Source organism: Maylandia zebra, linkage group LG9 (assembly GCF_041146795.1).
Source record: "Maylandia zebra isolate NMK-2024a linkage group LG9, Mzebra_GT3a, whole genome shotgun sequence".
In the NCBI taxonomy this organism is placed as follows: domain Eukaryota; kingdom Metazoa; phylum Chordata; class Actinopteri; order Cichliformes; family Cichlidae; genus Maylandia; species Maylandia zebra.
Genome location: NC_135175.1, coordinates 16,880,022 through 16,900,520, shown reverse-complemented (window position 1 = coordinate 16,900,520; position 20,499 = coordinate 16,880,022). Strand labels below are relative to the sequence as shown.

At 40.0% G+C, this 20,499-nt stretch overlaps 1 long non-coding RNA gene across 4 annotated transcripts in view; it reads right to left on the bottom strand.

Moving 5' to 3' along the window:
• The window catches only part of LOC143420497 (uncharacterized), a 149,680-nt gene that overhangs the window by 25,259 nt on the left and 103,922 nt on the right, over positions 1–20,499 (bottom strand). For 3 of the 4 annotated variants that reach the window (XR_013100327.1, XR_013100325.1, XR_013100328.1), the window contains exons 3-4: positions 12,864–13,012; positions 3,891–3,953 (exon numbers count right to left, since the gene is read on the bottom strand). This is a non-coding gene — a long non-coding RNA (uncharacterized LOC143420497). Of the gene's footprint in view, positions 1–3,890; positions 3,954–11,110; positions 11,165–12,863; positions 13,013–20,499 lie in introns of those variants that run through there. The other variant, XR_013100326.1, reaches the window with a different exon arrangement.

Genomic DNA, 20,499 nt, shown 5'->3' with positions numbered 1-20,499 from the left:
TCCAACGTGTACAGAAACACTTTGTGTGTTTGCTGATATTTTTTGAGCTGTTTGGAAAAGTTATATTTTAAATCATCTGTGACTTCCTGCGTTTATTCTCCCTTCTCTGCTGAAGTACAGCACCCACAACTTTACTGACATTTACATTACGAATGCACAACAGGGATGAGAAGGAAAAAAAGACTTGCTAAGGCTGTAAGCAGGACATGGGAAGACATTACTTTCTTATTACTGAGCAAGTATCTTCTTGTCGGCAGCAGGAAGTACATAAAACATTAACTCAGTCAACAGACAGATTGATAAAAAATATTATCAGATTTTAGTGGATGTGTGTACACTATTAATTAAGATCCCATTCTGTAAGGTATTCTTTTCTACTGCACGCGGCAGTGTGGCTGTGACTTTATCTTTTATCTACTGCACTAGGTGATGGTACTTGTCTAAGGCCTTCTCCACCATACATCATGTCTATAAACGGAGCTAGAGCAGCATTGTATAGATCTCATCTTTCATGTCCTTGCACAAATATTTAAGGTTTAGAGAAGGTCATATTATCTTCTAAATGTTCTGTTTACATAGATAATAATGGGGTCAGTCAAAGTGCCCACAGTAACAAAACTGTATTGGACACTGATAAACAAATGCATACTCATAACTCACCTATGCAAAAAACAAAAAACGAAACAACAACCCCTGTTTAGTACAAGTATTGAGACCATTGAAAATCTCAAACCCTAATTTCTCAGAGTATATAAACGGTCCTCGTCATGTTTCCTGTTTCCATATATGTGATCGGTGCCACTGTTGAGCAACCAAAAATGATTCAAAAGGGAAAATGCTGAAAAGACTGGAAGGCAGAAAACACTCAACAGTTCTTATAATGCCGCACGACTGCGCATTGTGCTTGACAATCTCTGTTTATACCTGATTGCCTCACCATAGACTAAAATAAGGAGGTTCACAAACTCAGAAAATGTACAAATCTGTGGAAGCTCCACAAACAAATGACCAGAACTCCATAACATACACTGGAAATACATTGTTGAAGAGCAACACAATCCTTTCTTCTCTCTAAGCAACTTTCCAATGAGATGTATATTCAGTTTCAAGTTTAGACCATGATAGAGAGCTGACAATTTTAATGTAGTTTAAAAGGCTGCCTAGCCCTACACAGCTGCCATGTTTGTCTTGTGCTTTAGTAACAGTTGTTGGGTTTCATAGGGATACGTCAGCTGTTTGTGACATGTATTGGTTTGAACCTCAAAGAGCTACTTTTGTCTCATTAGTTCTGAAAACTACAGTGAGCATTTGTAACTTTCGGAGCTACATTTGTGTTTTCGTGTATCATGTTGCTTCCTCAGGTATATCACTTCAGCTGACAGAAAAAAAAAAAACCTTGTGGTCTACCCAAAGGTTGTCACTTTCAAAGCACAAAGTGCACAAACATGCAATAGCCCTCAATCCCTGGAACTGCTGTGACTTTCTGCTTCTTTAAGTAAACAGCCCAAGGCCGCTGCCTCTCATATGGCCATGAGCTTCCTACAATGATGAAAGAGCTTTTAGGTTTTCTATGTTTTACATTTTAATTGCGCATGTTGCACCTTCACTAGCTTTTTAAATTGTTTTATGAACACGAAACTAGTAAAATCCAGTTCATCAAAGCTATTTTGGCACCACTGAGATCATAATACATGTTCCTAACACATGAAACACCAAAAACAGTTTTAACCAAACTCCTCACTGACATCATGAAGATGTTTAATCTTTTTTTTGAAATGAAAAATCATCCTATCAAGCTGTCCACTGTGGAGAGAAAAATCTAATGAAAATATAGTGCTACATATTGATAATGATATACTGTATCTTTCTATTCCTACCTAATCAGAGGCAGAATACAGTGCAGAGTCTCCCCTCTCTCCTGCCATGACAGCCACAATTCATCACAGCTTTAATTTAGTCTGTTACTGGGGTGTCGATAGGACGCACACTGCCTGGCGACCATCTTTCACACACACATGCAAGTCCAAGCACACACGCATGCAGGGAACTGCATGTTTACGCATGTTCCATCCACAGCACGCACACTTATGACACTTACAGAGAAGCGTCTACCCCCAGCATTTCATCTTTGTTGCAATAACCGCACGCACAAAAATGTACAGATATACACTGCAGTCCATATCCTTCCATCGTCCAGCAGCGCTATCTGTTATGTGTTTGGATGTGGCCCCTGGCTCAAGGCCCTTCTCCCTCAATATATCATCAGTCATTTGAAGCAATTAAGCACTTCTCAATGAGAATAGCCCGCTCTTCCTTGAGCAAGACGGAGAGGAGCGATTCACAAAGCCATTTTCTACCAAATCCTATTAAAGGTGGGGAAGGGAGGGAGGGGGAAAACGAGGTTGAAGACTTAAAATGGAGGGCTTTTATTTAAGGACTAGGAGGTATTACAGGCCAGATTACTCCTGGCTTATGTTCCTAGTCTGGGAAATTACATTCCCACTTTTTTTGGGGAGTACCAAGGCTTTGGAGTTGAAGATGAGAATCACCTTAAGTCGCTCTTGTTTTTCACTTCTCCACTTCAATGGCTTGTACCTGTTCTTGTTGTTGTGTTTTGCTAGAAAGATTTCTGTTTTTCCACTTTTATTGGCACCTACTGAGCTTTTCGATACCTCTTGGGCTGTGTTTTGGGGGCTAGGGTTTATGTCAATTCTATCCGGTTCTTTCAAGGGAAATTACTTTTTCATTCCAAGATCTAGTCTTAATTATTGATAGCAAGGAAAAGACATGAGCGAAAATTTCATAGGATAAAACCGTTGCGCTTCAATCTCAGCAGGGTTTAAAATCATACACCATATAAACACAGCTGCGAGTCATCATATAAATAAAAACACCAACAGAGAATCTCTGTTTTCATTGTGCTATTCATTCTTTAAGTTTCAGGTTTCCACCGTTAAGTTTTGTGAGATGACCCTATGTTAAATTCACACATGGACATAATCATTTTAACTAAGTGAACTTAATTGTTTAAAACACAAGTCATGACCTATAATTTCCCTAAACTTCGTCTAGGGGCTAAATATACATTAAAATGCTTTGCTCGTGTTACATAAACAGTACATAAACAACTATAAACTCACACACGGTGTTCAAAACAATGAAGTACAGATGCTTCGACAGTTTCATGTATCTGAGATATTTTTGTGAAAAACAACAATAACCCCCAGCTGCGTTAATTACCACTCAGTTAAGATAAAATCTAACGGCCACATCAGAACTGATCACTACACATCTGGACTGGAGCGACTTGAGTCCTTTATTGTGAAAAACCTGGGGTCTATTGGGAAATTATATGACATGGTAATTGAACAGTTTGCCACCATGAAGGACAAGAAAATGGCTTTCATACTACAGTGTGTAAAATGTTACTCTCCTCCTCTATCTGTGGCTTCACTGAGAATAATACAAGGGAAACAAAATGTGGCGCTCAGATGTTGAGTAAATTCCTTATTTGGTTAAATCAAAAGGGTTCAACCGAACTGTTTCATTGCTAATTAATTATTTCCCAGTGATTAGACTGCTCCCTATGTCTCCCTACAAGAACGTGTCAAAAATCATTAAAATGTTTAACATATTTAACAGTCTTATCTTGACCAACCATCAAAATTGAAAATACAATTGTTTCCAATTATATTAAGCAGAGGTCTTGTTATGCTTTTAGTATGTTAACAAGTGTGGTAGGTATGAAGGAAAGGTCTTGCATTTATCTTAAAATAAAGTGAAAATTCGATTGACTTTCTGCCACAGAAAATACAAATAAGCTTCCTTTTTAAACTTTTTTTGTATCCTAGTAGGTTATAAACTTTGCAAAAGACTGTATGTATCCTAACCTTGCACATTGATGATCTTCGTCCGGTGTCGACACATGAACCACTTCTCTTGAGGGTTGAATTCTGAAAAAAAACCCACAAACACATACAAAAGTAACTAGTTTAATTTCCATAAGATTGCACATTATACCTGTTTGTCTCTCTCTCTGTCTTTTTATTGACTTTGGCTAATTAAAATGTGCCCCACCCACTAGTCAACAGTTCAGTGGTTTGATCTCTAGCTCCTCCATCGCATTTGTCAGAGTGTCCTTGAGCAAGCTACAATGCCCCAATGCTTGCATTCGTGTGTAGATGGATGAATTTGGCTTGTAGTGTAAAAAAGTACATGCAGAGGTGAGAGGAAAGTAAGAGTACAAAAGCACAATATAATATAAATAAAAAATACTATTAATACTATTTACCTTTTTTTAACTACTTCTTTAACTTCTCCAGTAACAAGCCAATAGTATTCCAAGATCTGGTCATCTCTGTCAGAACGGTACCCTCAGTCTGATGCCATATGGTATGTGACCACAATTTATAACCTCCACTGATCTCAGAGATTTTGTAAAATCATTATTCTCTCCGTGGATCAACCTTTGTGCAACCAAAGCTTTCTTCCCTCCAATTTTGGTTTTTCTAACTCACGGCACATTTGCTATTGTACTCGCAGCCAAGGCAGCCTGTCTTCACCTTGACAAAAGGGTCGAAATTTTTCAAAACACTGAAATAATATGCATGAAGGCATGCACATCACAGTATGTACGAGACCACTGATGTATATGAACACGGGCATATGTATGTGCAAACTCTCCGTACTGTATATGTGCGCTCCCCCTTGCCAAACTGTAAAACAGGTTTGGGGTTTATTTTTGTTGTGTGAAAGCAAGGCTCAGTACTGCTAAAACCCACATCTGCAAAGAATAGACCTACTCATTTGGCGTTAATCAAAACAGCCTGACTTTATTCATGTAACTGCAGTGATCTGCAGGCCTCTGGCAAGAGCAGAGAGAAAGAAAACACAGATGTGTGCACATTATACACACACACAGACTTGCGCACACACACACACACATTTGAATAAAAGGTCAAATAGCTTTATCAATAACTGTGGAAAATGTGTTTTGTGAGAAGAAGGAGCAGCTGATCTGACAGTGGCCACCGCCCTGATGAATAACCACCAGGAGAATCAATAGGAAAGAGGAGTTGAGGTGGAGTGGGGGAACGTTTTGTCATCCAACGGTACACTCCAATATCTAAGCTCATCCATCAAAGGCAGCAATGGCACTTCGTCCTCCGCTTTAATTGAAAGCACACTGAAACAAGTTATTTACATGACGGGATGGATTTGAACGGGTGCACGTCAACTGGCAGCTTTGCTGTTATGTGCTTGCTAAATGTTTGTTTCATGAGCTGCGAGCTGACGCTTCACTGTCTGCGAGCACGGTTGACTGTCAGCTAACAATGGAAATGCAGACAAATAGTCAAACATCAAGTTTGACACAAAAGCTGTTTTTTTGTTTGTTTGTTTGTTTGCTTGCTTTAATAGGTATACGGCTCCTATACACCCGTCTTGACTATCAAAAAGCCGCCTTCACGAAATGGCAGTGTGCAAAATCCTGACAAATGGGTCACCATAAAACAGCAAAATGTATTTGAAAAATGACGATAATTTGAAATCAACACAAAAAAGGCAACCAGGCATCTTTTTCACTGGAGGTTTTCAAATATACCCCCTTTGGCAGCATATATGGACTGAATTTAAGTTGGCTGGCATTAAAGATACTGAAGGAATTTAATTTAATTTGAATTTACATATGCCATAAGCTAAACGACATCAAATTTGATTATTTGTGACTTTCAGTTTATTTGGGCTTTTTGAATATAAGCTCATATATTTTGAACATCTGCCTTTCCCTGCGTTTAAACTCTTGCATACTCACCAAATAACAATTCATTAACTGTGCTACATATTTCTAATCATATCACAGTTATACCTGTGTGTGAGGATGAAGACGTGTGCATTCCCATGGAGAGTTTTCTCTCAGTAGATCTAGAATCAGTAAAAGACAGCAGATTTCTTTCTCCTTTGGGTTCATTCCATAAATGGAGTATCAGATGCTGGTGGTAGTTTAAGAAAAAATAACCCTCACAGCCTTACCAGTTGCTGCTTCTTCTCATCTTGAGTTTAGTAAAAACTTGCTTGCATTGCCAACATATGAAGAGTTAGCTGGTCAGATAAGTCAAAACAGTCCTAAATATTTCAGCCTCCGTATGTAGAGCGGGCAGGAATGCCAACATTTTTCCAAAACCCTGTCAAAATCATCCTTTTCAAAGTTGTGGGAGGTCCAAGCAAGTGATGTACCGCTCTGTATCATATTTGCCCTGGGTGACCCAGTCTGAACTCCAGATGCTACTGTGTGTCACCATGTCACAACCAGAGCCAAAAAGGCCAGGGGGAGGAGAGCCTGTCTGCCTGGAAGCCAGTTAACATCTGTCGAGCATATTCACATGTGTAGCAGACATACAGAGAGGCTCTTCAGACCACACTGAGTTTACACTACACGGGATCCAGCGCCATAGAGACCGAAAATGTTGGAACCAAAACAGAGGCTGTTTTTAGAGTTTCAGCAGACACAGCCAAGGCCAGACAAGCTACGCCAACACTCATTCACACCACGAGAAACCCAATTTCCCCCCAAAAGCAAAACTGATTTTTGCTTTAATCCTGGTGCCATAAATGGTCTTGCCAACTGATTTATATACAATATTCAAGCAAATGGCTTGTTCTTACAATCTCGTGTTGTGAACATGTTTAGCTGGCACTGGCCCTATTATGAGAAAATGCAGATTGGGTTAGTTATACAGAAGAGCCAGACTTGCCTGTTAGCAGGGGGTCTAAGGGAAAAAGAGTCATACTTTGAGTCTTCTTTCTTTCCTTTTACGCTTCCAAGCCAATTAAATAAAGCATGGGTTGAAATATTCCACAGCTCTGGCTCTTTGGGAGCTAGTATTTATAGATAAAACAGATGCTTCTGGCAAATGTAAAGGACTGAAATTTACATCCACTTCATTCCAAAATTTTCTAAATACTCTTTCCGGTTATTGTCTGCATCCACGCTGGGTCCTGGAGAGAGAGGAGGAATTGGGAATGTACTGGGAAACCGCAACGAAGCAGGCCAGCCAAGTTCAACAGGGAGTTCAAGGCTAAATCGATGCATATTTCCCTTTTAGTGGTGATAAGTCTAGCCAAATGTACACTCGTCCCTCCGCACAGAATCTCAACCTAAATTAAATAGTGATTAGAGGAGCCTCTTCCATTGGTGGGTATAAATTTCACAAAAGATTATTTGCCTGCTTTGCTATCCCACAAATTCATAGGACTGAATTTCTACCGGCTGCCCAAATTCATTGTCAAAGTTTTAGCAAGGTATGGCTCAGAGCCACTGTTTGTCTAAGGCTGCTGCACTCGAAGGCCTTTGCAGACTACACGAGAAAAGCTTGGCCAGCTCTTCTAAATGTGTTTTCGCTGAAGTGTCCAGGTATATTTTTTCTACAGTCAGAGCTTTAAAGCTGTCTTGGCCCGCTTTGGCTCTGTACATGTGTTAATGCTGAGGAGGTTCGTTCATTTTAGCACCACATTTGATAGTATGTTGACATGTGAAACTCTGGCCAACTCTGCATCCCCCATAGGCCAATGTGCATTGTTCTGGTTTCAGCTGCCTCTGGAGTTCACGGTATGTTTGAACACGCTGTCCAGCCAACATCTTTAAACAATAAAACTGCTGTCTGTACAAATTCACTACTGAAACCACTTGTCTGAAAGAAGAAAAAAAAGACTTAGTAATTGGTTTTATGGGTGCAAAGCACTTATTTACATTAAGTGAAAAATATAATGCTGATATTCGTAAAGAATTCAAGAGTTGGAAAAATGAGAACCAGTGTTTTGGAGGTTATCTGCACTCATCATTGAAACGCATTTGTTTGGCCTCAGGGTTTGTGGGGTAAATGAGCCTTGACGATTATTTTCATAAAAAGCAATAAAGACCAGTAATTATAAAAATGCCAATAAGAATTCATCTTTGAAAAATCTATAAAGCTATTAAGTCTGTAATTAAAAAGATGAGCGGCTAAGTCTGAGAAAATTGCATTTTCCTGCACAAGCGACTGTGAAGCCTCATCTCATGTTTGTTTTGCAAATTCCTCAACAAAAACATTAACTTTGAAATATTAATCTGATCTGTGGTATTGATAGGAATCTCCCATTAAAGGCAGAGGCCTGTACTTCATACACATACGCTTCATTAGCTACACCTCGGTTGCAGATCCAAAGGGTCATTAAGCCTCCATCTTGGCAATTACACACACGCCGACACAGATACACCCACTCACGTGCACACAAGAACACAAAAAGAAGTGGTCATTGCACTTTTCAACCTGAGAAACTGTGTAAAGGTAGTCCTTATCCATTAGACATGGTCTCTGTAATAAGCAAGTGTTATTGGCACACCTTTTTGACAGTGAATAAATTACAGCTTTACTCACACAGTCAGATGGATGAGAAATTAAACAAAAACCTATAAAACCTGAACTCTTCAACAGTACAGTGAGGGTCTACTTTAGCTCTCTCATGTGGAAGGGTGGTACTTTGTTGGTGCAGTTTAGGTCCTCTTAGAGAGGGTCACTGCAAACCTATTCTTTTTCTTTCTGTGATGAAATATCTTTATTCATATTGCACCAAAGGGGTCACTGAATGGTTTGATGAGTATAAAAATATCTCAGTCATATGCTTTGGATCCACTTATCAACCAATATTTTGGACTGATGCGTGACCACCAACCTCAAAATAACAGAGTATCTTTTGGAAGAATGGCGTTAACAGTGGTTGAGGTAAAACCTCTGTATTTACATTCATGAAGGAGTCTCTTGATTGCAGACAACAAAAGGCCGACTCTACTTTGGCGCGTCCTGGACTTGGTTAGATGTTGGGAAAGAGTTTTTTTATACCAAGAATTCTGCAATCATCAACTTTAGCTGTCCGGTCTGTTCTTAGGGGCCTTTTGGTATTGCTGAACTCGCTATAGTCCTTATCTTTAAGATTGTGTAAGATTGTCAATATGGGCGGTCTTAAATTTACCTCTTACTACTAAAAAAAAAAACAGGAGTTCTTTGTTATACAAATGCTATACGCATTGTCTCCACCTGTAGAATAAAAAAAAAATCTAATAAACAATACATCCTAACGAACTGACTGTACTGGAGTAACAAGAAGTCTTGCAAGGCCAGATCTGAATTATAAATGTTTACTTCTCGTTTTCCAGGACTCCTCTCTCATCTCCAACCGCTGCACAACGTCTTGTTTGAATGGAGTGCGTTTGTGTGTACCTACATCTCCCTCTCATCCTAATGTTTTGATCCAGGGTGTGTGTTCACAGTGGACATTAGGCAATCTCTCAAACCAGTAATGGGCTTTGATTCCCCAGGGTTGCAGTGAGATGGCCACTTCTTACATTAGCCAGTCAGGTATGACAGCGCCACGGCTTGCCTTCCCCTCGGCCAGCCGGGATAAATAATAAATGAAAGTGGTATTTCAGTCCTCCAAATCATCCGCAGGGTCAAGACTCCCTTCTCGCAGTGAACTTTGTAAGATGCGCCGAAGCGCAGCGAGATGCTAAAGGTTAGCGTCTTGGACAAGACAATCGTGCATTCGGCCTGCAAGCACAAGTAGTTTATAAACATCCACCACAAAATCCACCCCCCTAGTTGTTGGTGAGGAACTTCTTTTCCTGCTCCCTGTCTCCTCCCCCTACCTCTGTGGGAGGATGGGGAGACACATGAAGAGGAAAAGTTAGCATTCTCACAGAGCATACATCTGCTGCTAAGCTGGCATTTTGTATTGATTTTTCCTGAAGCCTGTAATTTTGAAAGCTTGTAACAGAAGATGAAGTAAATATCATTTTATTTGCTCAAATGGTTTCAGATTGGATTGGATTGAGATGAAAATGGTGGAGACAGGCAAATCTAGATGAGAAAGCAGCAATTTCACATAATTGTCTTCAGACCTGGTGCCAGAATATATTACCGCTGTTCTAAAACTGTCAAGCCAAAGACCTAGAAATGGACTGGAGTAAGTGAAGGCACTTATTCTTCAAGTCTCTGACATATTTAACTCTCTGCTGACGATGTTCAGTGTGATGTGGTTGCATTTATCCTTTTGTGAAGAGTTCCCTTACTTCAGCTTAAAGTATCAGTTACTCCAATGCAAATTACATCCTTGACACTCACAGAGACTGTGTCAGACCAAGTCTGCAGTGGACTCCGAAGGCAACGTAGGAATCTGACATCAGATGTCGGATTAGAGTCAGATCAGTTTACATGTAGAAACAAAAAACCTCACAGACTAAAACTGGATCGTGTGTGTCCCATTCACATGTATCTCTGAAACAACAAATTGTCTCTTAATTTTTTGGTGTGTTGCTGTTTTTCATCTCAGCAAAGCTGACTTCCAAAGCACGACCTTTCACAAATCTCCCTCTGTGCCAGCAAGTGGCAGAGCTGAGTTAATGACTACTGTTTATAACCCCATCTCAGACAGCCATTCTGTTCATTTTTCTATTTACCCTGGAAGGTGAAGTTAACCTTCTTCAGCTCATTGTAGCCAGAGGAGAATGGCAGAGATTTGTGTATTGGTCATGGTGAAGTGAGCATAAAGTACATGACAGGACCCAACTGCATGGACAAGTATGGTTGTTCCCTACAAGGTAGCTGCAACTAGACTCGAGAATTTGTCTTGCAGGATTTATAAAGATGCATACATTTAAAATGCTTTTTAATGTTTCTTTCTGCATATTGCAGCAACAATTTGATCAGTACATTTTGCACATTAAAACAAGTAGACAGCTTTTTGTTCCTGCCTGCTGTGATATTACCCGACAAAAGCACTCATCTCCTCCAGAGTTTTCCTTTTCTGTCTGTCTTCATCCACCCATCCTTGTGTTCATCTATCCATCAATCAAGTGGGCTACTCAAGCCAGAAACTCATCAGAACAAAGCAATCAGCTTTGTGCGTCAGTCCTCTTTTCATTAAAGGCACATACAAACCACTGTGCGCAAAGTGTGTATGTGTGCGTACGTGCTTGAGTGTGTGCAGCACGAGTGCTTATTTGACGAGGTCAGCTAATTATTTGGCCAGACTAATGAAGGTCAGCGTGTTTATCTGTCTTTGTGCTGATGGTCTGTACCTGATTGAGATAAGTACTCCTCTTCAACCTTCCTGTCATTTGTCATCTTGATTAAGGGACCTTAAGGAATTGAACGGTGCACCTTTATTTAAGACATCTCATACTTTACCTTCATATATTCTTTAACATCATGTTTGTCTTTGCACTCAATGCCTTCAATTTTCTATACATGAACTGTTGAAGGGTCATAATGTTAAACTGCACAATTTAAAAGGAAATACAAGGACCATGGCGATACTCATATTATTCTCATTATAAAATGCTGTAAAAAAAATTGCCCTCTTCAAACAGACATTTGTACACTAAATGAAACTCACCACTAGATTTTTGGTTGTGTCTACTGGTCATACCATTTTCTTGTCACTCATTCAAAGAACTACATTGTCGTGAAAATCCAGGGAAGAGATCTAAAATACATGGACTGCAATTATCTATAATGAAAAGGAACTCTGATGCCAAAGGTATTGTCCATATATATACAGGCTTGTCACAATTGAAAGTGTGTGCACAGAATGGTGCTATTATCATGATGGATGGACCACACCAAATTAGGTAGATTTGATAATAACTTAAATTACATATCCACTTACCTGGATGCTTGATGAACTGAAAGCGACATTGTCTATTATTCTTGTATCATGCATGATTAGCATTCTGTATGAATATGTCGTGGCTGCCTTAGCTGTCGCTCATTCCAAATCATATGCAGGCAATTGTAAGCGTGAGCAGTGGGTTATTGTAACAGACGCAGAGGAGATCTTGACTCTTGTCAGCGCCAGACGTTTAGAGAAGGACAATTGTGACTGAAAGGTTCCATGACTAATTAGATATACATGTGGAAATAAAGTGGGAAAAATATAGAATTATTATTTTCATGTGGCAAGATAAAGTGGTAAATATGTACATTAATAAACTAGTGGCGCATATAGCTACTACATATCGGGTATAAAGTGTCATACCACTGTAAATTGTGAAGATCTGTCCAATCGCTTATGGGCTAAAGGTGTGTTAAACCAAACTTATATTTACAATATGTTTATGTGACATGACTGAACGTGGTGTGATTTTTTTATTTTTTTAAATTAAGATACATCAGACTAGGGTCATTGCATTCAGAGGACATATATTGTATCATCCCTGGACATTAATAGTTCAGATTTCTGATCAGTTTTAAAATTTGCATAAAATCACACAAATCTGTGTTTTGCTATGATTTTTAGGAATCACAAACAGATGTGTTATTGAGGGAAAAGGGCAAGCAACATGACCTAATAATTATCCAGAAAACCAGCAATAACACTTCTAAATTCCAAAACAATCATCTCAAATTGTTAAAATCATAGCCTGTCAGACTACAAGCAAGGTGAATGTTTAAAAAGAGAAGAGCATTTTTTTTTCATGTAAATCTTCACATTTACTCGAAATATCAGTTCACAGAAAACAAATTAGTCACTGTTTCCTCAGGTGGTCTGTTAGTGTATCCAAACACGTTCAAGAAAACACAATTATCCTTCAAACTTTAAGCGCTCATTCTTATGGTGCATACAACGTAATAAGCATGCTGATGTTGAATAATTTCCAAATTAGTGCAAAAGATTGGGGGCTTGTTTTTTGGAAGTAGCAAACACTATAAACATTTTTCAAGTTAAATTTATTCATAGAGGGCTTCTGGCAGTCCACATACATGTATTTCTATATTTTTGATATTGAACAATTACAAAAAAATAAGAAAAATAATTCGGCAAAGTCCTACCAGGTGGAAGTCCAGGGTGAAGGCTGGGGGCATGCCGAAGAGATTATATATTTTTGTTGGCAACGCCCTGGTATTCCCCCAGAAGAGCTGGTGGAGGTGGGCAGACAGAGGGAAGTCTGGAATTCGGCTGTTGTCCTCACAGCCCACACCTGGATAAGTGACAGAAAATTAATGGATGGATGGATGGATGGATGGATGGATGGATGGATGGATGGACGGATGGACGGAGTTCCCACATACAATTAGCTACTGTGAACCATTGATGTGATCTGCATTTTGTTGAATTATGTTGCATAAATATTCTGATATAAAATAAACTTTACTTCAAAAAACCATTTCACCTAGCCTGTAATACATAATACAAACACCCAAATATTTATATTTTCCATAAAGATGATGGCAGTCTGTTATCCAAAATTGGTCTTTTATTGAGACAATTAAAAAGAAAAAAATCTGTGAAGGAATGAATCCAAACAATTCTTCACATCTGTCCTAGTCTCTGTCTGGCTACCTCTGCAAGCCCCAGTTCCTAGGCCTCAGCATCTCTAACAAGCAGCGGATACAGCGCTGGATTACTGTAGGCGTTAAATCAATAGCTGCTGGTCTCCCAGGCACAGCTATAGATTATGAATCAGTGTTGGTGAACAGAGCGCCATGGTGGCGAAAGGGAGTAAGGAGACAGAGAGGGGCTGAGGGAGAGAGAGAACGAGAGAGAGAGAGGAAGAAGAGGGGGGAAATACTGATTGGTTGACATCAAAATGATGCATGGTGGTGTCATTTCACCAAAATATACTGGTTTTGAATGACAGTTGTAAATTATCCTTTGTAATTTTGCAACATGGTTAAGTATACAATCACCAGGAAATGAATAATTATGCATTGCATGTATTGAGTTTCAAACTGTCACTTAAGAATAGGGAATCTTATATCACGTACACATAATTGAGCCATACAGGTAATCAGGAATTTGACTCATAATTGAAAGTAAAGAACAACATTTAAGATGAATATTGATTTAACCTTTGCCTTTCTGAGATCTGCGTAATGAATGCAATCTCAAGTTCATGGAGTTCTCCACATACTTAAAATAACAGCAACAATAATTTGTAATTTAACACAGAAACATAGAAGACATGAGGTTTTGTGCACATGCCTGCCAATATCTATATAACTGATCTATGGCCACAGAGCCCATTAACCTGGTTGAACCTGGTAATCTCTGCAGCGAGCACCAATGTTTCCAGTCTTCAGTTTAATTCAAGGCCCTCTGAGTGCTGTTTACAGATGGTATCTAAGTGGCTTGATTCAACTGCCAATGAATATTGGCATGTGCCTACACCCCATAGACCCTGCTATTAGGGGTGGAGACCACAGGGTTAGCCAAACACAAACTGAACATGACATCTCCCTTGCGTCTGCAAGTTCGACAGGCCGGCATTTACACAAACACACACACAGGCACACCTGAGTTCCCACACATGTTTGTACAAAAAAGCTAAAGACGATTCGAATTTCAGCTAGAATATGCAGGCACATATTTCGTGCTCCAAAATTCAAAGAAAATGCAATGTATGTGTACGCATATGTGTAAACCCACACACACACACACACACACAAATACACAACATCAACCTTGCTATAGGGCAGGTTGCAAGACCCATACTGCCCCCTGGCTCGCCTCGCTCTCTGTGTTTGTTGAGCAGCAGAGATGCCCGAGGAATAACTTGTCTCCCACCACAGATTCGGGATCAGATTACTCTGGACTAGCTCCCTAACCTTAACCATTAGAAGGATAAGAAAATATCTGTTCTAAGATCAGTGGCTTGGGGGATGGAGATGATATTGAGGAGCTGTCAAAGGTGACTGAGTTCAGGGTCAGGCCCCCGGGAGCCGTAGGATGGGAAAAAGGTTAACACAGGCTACTGTAGTGCAGGACTCAAGTTAGTGTGAAAAAGAGAAAACTGTGTGATGCTTTGATACTAACGCTAAAGTAATTAAAAAACACCTACAGCAGATAATGCTATTGACTTTGCCACAGAGGACACAAAACACAATGGATTTAGCCATGCTAACCAGTCAGAATCAAATAAAGATAATTAGTTACTTAAGATATTAAAGTCATTATAATATTACCCATTATCTTAAGCTGTTAATTACACCTCAGGTTGTTTAAATAGCTTGTAAAATTTGAAATTAATGCAATGCTATTCTAAAGCACACAGTAGTTGATAAGTGTTCTCTTGCTGGATAATTGTAGAGTGGACACAGTGTTAACTGTTAGCTGCAGAGTCTGGTAGCTACGAGCCACCAGCTGTGTCTGAATGACTGACTCTTGGACGTGGCTGCTGCGCTAGTACTGAGCTGTCAAGGTCAGTTGGGACACGCACACACGTTTGCACATGCACATACACTCGCTCCGAGATACGCACACACATACACTCAGCACCAGAATGATTAATCTGTCAATCAATGCTTCCATTTCCTGCGGTGAGTCCTCCTCTTTTCCCTGCAAGGTTCCTGTGAACAGAAACGAGAGCTTGCAAGATTGGTGCGTGCGTGTCACTTTTTCATCATCTGTGTTTGATTTGTGCAATCAGAGCCCATTCTAAACATTTTCCACACAATGCCAGTGTAGCGCAGCTGAAATGCAGAACATTGCTTTGTGGTATCCAATCTCCTTATTCTACATGGCCACCGTACACAACAGTGAGTTTTCATAGCGTATCTATTTCACTGCAAGCTGGTCTGATGATGGCAGCCAGGAGAGAGCTGGCTGTCGAAAAGACTTGCGACTACTGAAGCCATTTGGCAGAAATGAAATGACAAAAGATGCACAAAACACAGTAGGAGATATGTTTAGAAGACATGCATACTGTGTAGTAGCAAAAAGTCGAATGGGAAAGTCATCAAATGCAACTCAAATCCAAAGTGTAGTATCTAACGCTAAATAAAACACATGTTTAATGCTAATTCCAAGTATACTAGTATCTGTTGTGGTTTTGAAGCGCATGACATTGGCCTATATGCTATTCAGAATTACCATAGACTGTATACAAATGATGAATGAAGCCGTGTGACGTCCCCTTGTAAAGCCTTAAGCTGACAACACAATAAAAATCAATATGACAAGTGACTGGCCGATCTGACACTGCATGCCTGTAAATTAGTGGTTTGTCAATCACAAGGTAGGCCCGCCCTAAAAAATTGTTTGTTTATTGACCTTTTTGAATCTAACATAATTTATCATCAGTAAGATCATTAGTAAGACTAAAAACTACAAACTCATCTGGAAAGGGCTTAGTCAAGTTGTTTTCCCCCCCGACCTCCATGCACCCCGACTTCTTTTTGTAGCCAGAGTAGTCGCCTCCTGCTGGACATTAGGAAGAATGCAGCTTAGAGTTACTTCGCATTTTTGGCTTGGATTGGTCTAAAATGCATTTTATATATACTCTGTGGCAATTATAAATATTATAATGAGAAAACAACGTTGAATTATAAAAAAAGATAAATGACCAATACCTTTAGCAACAAATATTTCCATTAGCAAAATTTTCAGTCTAAGTCGCATACATATGGATTTTGCTTCAACACTGAACACCGAGCTGAATTGAAGCTGCCACAACTATGTGTAAAATATTTAATTAATAACATCCATAAAGCTGCACTAAATCATTTCTCTCTAAGAAGTGGCTCAGTTTGATAATAATTTATCCCGATCGTATTTTTTCAATTTATATTCTTTCATTAAGTGAGCGTATTAAAGTACTAAATGAATTTCATTACATTTGAAGCATTCAGATTTAATGAAGACCGTACAAGTATATACATCTAACTAACTGCTGCATTTAGACTGTATTTTTTTCAATTACACTAATTTTTTCTAGTAAATTAAATTTTGCACTTTTGCAAACATCACATGAGATGCGATTCATGTCCTTTCACTGTGTATTTATGTCTCTGCTTACATTGTTTATCATAACCGTGCTCTTTATTTTAATATTACAGCATATTCAGTCAGATTTACAGCTCAGTCTCAGTCTGAACACCAATGTTAGTGCATTACCTCTATGATTACAACTATTACCACTTCTAACCGCCATTACAACAATTCCAACAACCCTGCTTTTACTACAGTAACACTAATAACATATAAATCTAAGCTGTCTGGCACCAGTCTAACAAACTTAATCTTGCTTTATGTGCACTGTAAGTATACTCCATTCGATTTAATTTGATCATATTTCTAAAGATGCCCTAAGAACATGGTGTTCAGTAAATGCTTGTGCCACTGCTATTTGTAACTAATCACCTCTTCTCTTTCTTCGTCATGCCCCTCTACTCTCATTCCTTCTCCCCATCACTTAATTTCTCGACCACCCACTGCCTTGCCAGTGCTAATTGCGAACGACCAGTTGAGTTGAGGAGGGAAAAAGTTGGAAAATGGGGGACAAAGCCCATTAGTGCTTTATTGGGTGTGCTAAAAGAGTTAGCCTTATTCCATGTGATCCAATCCGAGTCAATCACATTGGGAAAATTGGATTCCTGAATAAGGAAATCCCATGAGGGAGGTTAGGCTGTCCATCTGGATCAGCAGAAGACACTTCTTCTCTTCCTTTGCTCCGTCTTTCATTCTCTCCACTGAGGCACTGCGCTTGGTGAGATTCTGTTCTCACTTTAGTGAACCAATAGGGCCATAATAAGTATTGATTAAGCTATTAGCCAACATTACCCAGGCACTGGCAGAGACTGTGTTTAGAATCAGCACCTCAGGAGTCTGTCACACCGTGTCACACACACGTACACAAGAACACGCACACACAGTTTTGAGAAGCTGATTGGGTGTGCTGTCAGGTTAGTTAGTTACTGAGGCGACTAAACTACTATTCTCTTATCTATTTCCCTCTGACTCCAAGTGCACATCTTTTACCTCTCTATCTATCCCTGTAACTGAACTCCAATCAAGTAAGGCCACAGTCCAGAATACATGGTGTTTCAATGAGATGGGTGTGAGTACGCCGCACACACATGTGAGGAATCAGATAAAAGAGGCTTGATTACAAAGGACAAGGTCATAGTGAGGAGTGACACAGGTTTGGAGCTAAGCTTTCAGACTCCAGCGGCACACATGCACCCGAAAGTATACACACACACACACACACACACACAAACAGAAAAGAAATGCGGTCAAAGAATTTTTTGAAGACTGATGATAACATCTGGGTCCAGTTGCATCACTAATAAGCGTGTGAGCGGGAAGGAGACTCCAAAAAAGAGACATTTATTGTGTCACTTTAATAAGTTCACCGTTAGGTTTCACTTCTGCAGAGAAACTGAAAAACTGAGTGGGAGACAGACATATAAGCATCAGAATTAGCCGCCACCTCAACTCCACACCACAATGTTTTGAATATATTTTCCAAGAAATCATCTGATTGAGTGATTTCCGATACATTGTCAGGACAAATTACCTCCTCTTAATAAGATCCTTGGTGGAAGCAGAGGACGACCACTCAGAGAGGGGAAAAGGAAACGACAAGTATTAATTTGGGATTTTTCACAAACTGACACTCCAGTCTCCATCGTCAGGCCCTGGGGCTGTGTCACTTCTCACCCATGATCACACAAACACAGACGCACACGCGCACAGACACACACCCCTCCGTCTCTCTCTGTTGCTCCCTGTCCCTCAGTTATTCCCTCCTCCTTCCTCCTGATCATGGAAGAAATTCTGTGGCGTAGCAATTACCTAAGTCTTTTATCAGTCATTTCAAAGGAGGAAAATTAGAGCAATTGTGTCAGGATGGTCATATGGGCAGAAATTGCACACTTATTGGGTGCACTTATGCCTGTGACTCCGCTCCCTGCACTGATGGGGTCCATTGTTAAGGGACAGTGCCTTCAAGGCCGCTGATTGGGGCTGAGAGCAGATGCAACTCTCCCCACCCACCGCCCACCCCCCCAAACACATATGCATACACACACACACACACACCCTCCCTTCTAAATTCTCCCTCTGACTCCACCTCAACACGGAGCCTTTGTCTTGAATCTGTAACCCCCCCCCCCCGCTTAATTGAATATAAATTACAGCAGCGCTTCGGCTTATGTGGACTATCATCAAAGTTAAGACTGAACCACCATCTTCTTTAACCCAACTCCACTTGTCCTGCTCCCACAACCGCCCTCCACCCCCACCCCTGCCCCCTGCACCAATTATTCATTTCCTTCCCAGCTGCTCATCAAGATCAGAGAAGAGTAACGTACCAAGGCCTGTGCTTGTAGTTTTCTTTCTCTCAACTCATGGCTGCCATAACTATAACAAAATGAAACAGCTGAACTACAGTGCAGGCATACTTTCTTTCTCAGCATTTGAAATTAAGAGAAGGAAGCATATCCCAAAGGAAAAAAGAATTGTGCTGAAGGAACCATCCACATTTTTCTGCTTTGCAGACTCAGGTACTTCTAATGACTTGATAAACTAGCTCAGAATATCAGCATCAGTGATATTATGACCTTTGGCAGCCCAATCTTATAGCAAAATGTCATCTGAAATCTACTCTTTAAGCAAGACTCTACAGTACATACTGGTAAAGTGAGCACAGACCACAAGAGTCATGGATTCAAAGCTGTGCATGTTGAAGCACTTATGCCACTACCCGACCTCCAAAGATGATAGGCCACTCAGCTAACGAGTGAAGCCTCCAATCTAATAGTAACATTGTCTGCTCGCAGGGATCTTTCCCTAAATGCTAACTAGATTCAGGCAGTGAATCCTAGCAGTAAATGCTAAGTCTATGGCTTAATCGTCGACTCTAGCCCCTTCGCACCACGGGGAGCTGCCAGAGCTCTCTATTCCCACTCCACTGGCCACACATCTCCACTCAATCTGTCTTAGCATATTGATTTCCCAGCTGTCTCATTGGTTCCTAACATAATTATGGCTGGCTAGGCTAGGGGCACAGGCGCAGGGCTAATACATTTACACCAGGCCCCATCAGCACAGGCTTATATTCATGTCATTGGGAGAGGCCAGGGATTGGATGCCCCTAAGAGGCAGCTCTACTAAGAGAATTCGGGGGGCTTTGCTGTAATGAAAAAGGGAATTAGCTGGCTCGACCTCCGTCACATGGCAAGATCAATAGCAATGTCCATGAAAATATTCTGTGGAAAATAAAAAGAAGACAAAAAAATATGCACCTGTGAAAAAAGACGTATCATTACATGCTGTTTATATAGTATTATTTCAATGTTCCCTCTTTATAAAGAGTACTGATGTGAACCTCTGACCAAAGCTTACTTTATGATGAAATCCAGTCAGATTGTTTTTATGAATATTTAATGAAAGGGGTACCCATTGATAAATTTATTTCTGATTAATGAGTATTATAATTGTATTTAGACAGGTTCTTTGTTTTTCTCAACATTTTGCTGTTCCTTTACAGCTCATGCCGGCCCATATTTACTCCTATAACCTCCTGTATTTTTTTTTTTTATCTTTCAAACACACAGGATATGGCAGGAGAAAGGAAAAAAAAAACCACTAAAAGAAGGGGGTAGGGGGGGTAGGGTCACAGTCTATCTATTTCACTGCGCCTAATTGTTGTCAGAAGCTGACCTAAAATGCAGAGACAGTATT